Source organism: Bos mutus, chromosome 13, assembly GCF_027580195.1.
Source record: "Bos mutus isolate GX-2022 chromosome 13, NWIPB_WYAK_1.1, whole genome shotgun sequence".
Lineage (NCBI taxonomy): Eukaryota > Metazoa > Chordata > Mammalia > Artiodactyla > Bovidae > Bos > Bos mutus.
In genome coordinates this window covers 25,487,461-25,491,607 of record NC_091629.1, presented here as the reverse complement: position 1 = coordinate 25,491,607, position 4,147 = coordinate 25,487,461, and the positions used below count along the sequence as shown (strand labels likewise).

The following is a 4,147-nucleotide window of genomic DNA, read 5'->3' as shown; positions in this document are numbered from 1 at the left end:
GTTCATGCAAGTTCGTGTGTTCGATGCACAGTGAGGCCAAACAAACAGAAAGGTCAGAGTTTGGAGCAGAGCAAGTTTTACTGCCGGGCCATGTAAGGAGACAAGGTAGTTCTCGCCCTGAAAAACCTCTAGTTTCCAAAAGAGTTTCGGGAAAGCATTTTTAGGACCAGGGAAGGGAGTGGTGTCACAGGTCTGAGGTCAGCTTGTGCAGTTATCTGACTGGCTGATGCTGAGGCAGAAGGATGGGATCACAGGGATTCAGAGTGTCTCAGCCCTCAGGCTCCAGGAGGCTTGGGGCTCTGTGCTCTCGGTCTTCAAGTAGTCAACATCTTCCATTTGTTGGAGACTGGGAGGCTTTTACATCTTTAAAACAACTCAGGAAATTTGCATCCAATATTGTTATCTAGATAGTTTGTGTGTGTGTTAGTCACTCAGTCGTGTCCCACTCTTTGCGACCCCATAGACTGCAGCCCACCGGGCTCCTCTGTCCATGGGATTTTCCAGGAAAGCATACTGGAGTGGGTTGCCATTTCCTTCTCCAGGGGATCTTCCTGACCCAAGGATCAAACCCGGGTCTCCTGTACTGCAGGCGGATTCTTTACCAACTGAGCTACGAGAGGAGCTAAAGCAGAGGATGGGGGTGGGGGGAGACATGTCCCTCCCCCAACCCAGGAAGGCCCCAAGGGGTACTTCTTGGTTACAATTTCTGCCCCTCCACCTTTCTTCGGTATTCCTGTCAACTACAAATTGGCACTTGCCATCTACTTATCTATTTGGTGGCTATGGTTTTCCCAGTGGTCATGTATGGATGTGAGAGTTGGACTGTGAAGAAAGCTGAGTGCCGAAGAATTGATGATTTTGAACTGTGGTGTTGGAGAGGACTCTTGAGAGTCCCTTGGACTGCAAGGAGATCCAACCAGACCATTCTAAAGAAGATCAGCCCTGGGTGTTCTTTGGAAGGAATGATGCTAAAGCTGAAACTCCAGTACTTTGGCCACCTCATGTGAAGAGTTGAGTCTTTGGAAAAGACTCTGATGCTGGGAGGGATTGGGGGCAGGAGGAAAAGGGGACGACAGAGGATGAGATGGCTGGATGGTATCACCGACTCAATGGACGTGGGTTTGAGTGAACTCCGGGAGTTGGTGATGGACAGGGAGGGAGGCCTGGCGTGCTTCGATTCATGGGGTTGCAAAGAGTTGGACATGACTGAGCGACTGAACTGAACTGAACTGAACTGACAGGCTAAAGTGGGAATCTGGGAGGCGGGCACCTCTGCAATTAATGAGCACATTTAAAACTCCCCAACCTGCAGACGCCACACACAGGAAACATTTCCAGGAGACACCCAACCAGAGGACCAATGCCACCACCAGTTTCACGTGGGGATGGGGGTTCTAGACTTCTGACTGCTTTCAGGCATGGGGGTCTCCACCCTGGAGAAGGAGGAGATGGACAGTGAGACTATCCCCCAGCAACTGCTTTCAAACCTGGGCCACCCACAGAGTCCCCCATGAAAATGGCTGAAAAGCAAAGGAAATGACAAGGACTTTGAGATTATCCGCAGACCTAAGCTAAACAAGAGAACTTTCCAGCTATTTCTTGGGACTCCCTTCCAGACGAGCTACTCTTAGGAATCTTTTCCTGTCTGTGCCTCCCTGAACTCCTGAAAGTCTCCAGTGTTTGTTAAGAGACAGCATTATCTAGAGTTTGATGAGTCTCTCTGGCAGACTGTAGACCTCATGGGCAGAAACCTCTACCCAGATGTGGTTGGTCGGCTTCTGTCCTGATGGGTAGTTGCCTTCTGCTGCCCGTGATCATTTATGGACCAATTGTTAGTTGAATATTTCAGCCCTTTTTGTCTACAGCACCTGGACCTATCGAACTTAGTGATTGACGTGTTTACCCTCCACGGCCTTCTGTCTCACTGCTCCAAGTTGCAGAATCTCAGCCTGGAAGGCCTCTGGCTTTCTGATCCCATTGTTGATAATCTTGCTAAGAAAACAAATTTACTGCAACTCAACCTTTCTGGGCATTCTGGATTCTCTGAATCTGCCCTGAAGATTTTGCTGAGCAGCTGTTCCAGATTGGATGAGCTGAGCTGAAACTCTCTTGGTGCTTTGACTTCACTGAAAAGCACCTATAGGTGGCTATTGCACATGGTGTCAGAAGAAGGCAATGGCACTCCACTCCAGTACTCTTGCCTGGAAAATCCCATGGACAGAGGAGCCTGGTAGGCTGCAGTCCATGGGGTCGCATAGAGTTGGACATGACTGAGCAACTTCACTTTCACTTTTCACTTTCATGCATTGGAGAAGGAAATGGCAACCCACTCCAGTGTTCTTGCCTGGAGAATCCCAGGGATGGGGGAGCCTGGTGGGCTTCCACCTATGGGGTCGCACAGAGTTGGACACGACTGAAGCGACTTAGTAGCAGCAGCAGCAGCAGCATACATGTCGGAGACCATCATCCAGTTGAATCTCAGCAGGTACCAAAGGAATCTGCAGAGATCAGATGTCTCTGCCTCAGTTGGGAAGATGTCCCAATCTTGTCCACCGTTATACTTAAGTGATAGTGTTATGCTGAAAAGTGACTGCTTTCTAGATATTTACCAACTCAGCTACCTCCAACATAGCACTCAGTCAGTGCTATGACATAATACCTGAAACTTTACTTGAACTTAGAGAAATTCCCACACTAAAAACACTACAGGTCTTTGGAATCATGCTGGATGGTAACCCTCAACTGTTAAAGGAAGCCCTCCCTCATCTACAGGTTAATTGCCCCCATTTCACCACCATCGCCAGGCTGACCATTGGCAACAAGAACCAAGGGATATGGGGCATCAAATGCTGACTGTCCCTGGAGAAGCCCAGTTGTCTATGATGAATCTGTTGTAAGATGGTGTCTCCTCTTTTCTTTGAACAGGAAAAGTAGGCAGGAACCCCAACTGTGGAGAGCTCAGCTATTTTTATTCTTGATTTTCTGTTGCCTTCCTTCTACAAGTATATTAGAGAACCATTGGAGAGACAAAACTGTGAAGTGTTGCTTTTTAGAAATGATTATGAAAGCTTTTATCACTGCTGCTGCTGCTGCTGCTAAGTCGCTTCAGTCGTGTCCGACTCTGCGCGACCCCATAGACGGCAGCCCACCAGGCTCCCCCGTCCCTGGGATTCTCACTGTTATACCCTTAAAAGCCTAAGTTCTATGCTTTTTGAAATTTTAGGGAGAGTGAACCTTTAATTTCAAGATACCTTAAATAGCAAAATTTGAACCACATTTTCCAAGTGCCCTTCTCAGAAAATCTATTTAGAATCAGGCTTAAAAATTACCACCAGCAAATCATTTTCATAGCCAATATGGCAACTGAACTTTCTTCTATTTAATTTTTCAGCACTGCTTTATTGTAAGACATAGGTTGCAAAAAATAATAAGCTATTTGTATTGTAAGCTGAACAGAATGAGAATCAGAGTAGATTTGCAGCAATATCTTCTGAGGATAGCAAGAAAAATAGACATCTCAACTGTGCCTTTAGATTTGAAATCAGGTTGATGGAAACAAATAGCCCCAGGTCATTCACCTTAAAACCTAAATAAAGGAAGAAATGATAAGCCAACCAGAGGTGTAGAACTGGTATAGAATTTAAAGGCTCAAGAGACAGTTTTCTATGACAGGTTAACCTGGGGGATCCTCTAATGCCCATTAATGAAGTCCCGTTTATGTACAGGTGGGAAGGTCCCCTGGAGGAGGAGGAAATGGCAACCCACTCCAATATTTTTGCCTAGAGAATCCCATGGACAGAGAAGCCTGGTGGGTTATAGTCCATGGGGTTGCAAAGAGTCAGACACGACTGAGGGACTAATACTTATCTACTTATCTACCTCTACAAAGATTAAATCATGTCCTGCTGCAGCTGCTGACCTTCAACACCCCATGAAAGGAATTCAGGGTGGAGAACAGAAATGAGGCCCTCAGTCCTGGGGGCGGGTGAGGACTGGCAGGACATGTCTTCAGGCAGATATTTCCAGGAGCTGATTTTAGAAGCCCAATTCTTGTATCTCCCCATATCTAGAAAAAGCACTGAAATCGTCCAAGGTGAAGATGGTTCCCTGCGACTAGCAAAGGCTTCACGAGACCAGGAGAAATCTT

At 46.9% G+C, this 4,147-nt stretch overlaps 1 pseudogene; it reads left to right on the top strand.

The window, feature by feature from the left end:
* The first annotated feature begins 1,230 nt into the window (after positions 1-1,230).
* Positions 1,231-2,883, top strand: LOC102278572 (S-phase kinase-associated protein 2-like; annotated as a pseudogene).
* Positions 2,884-4,147: the final 1,264 nt, after the last annotated feature.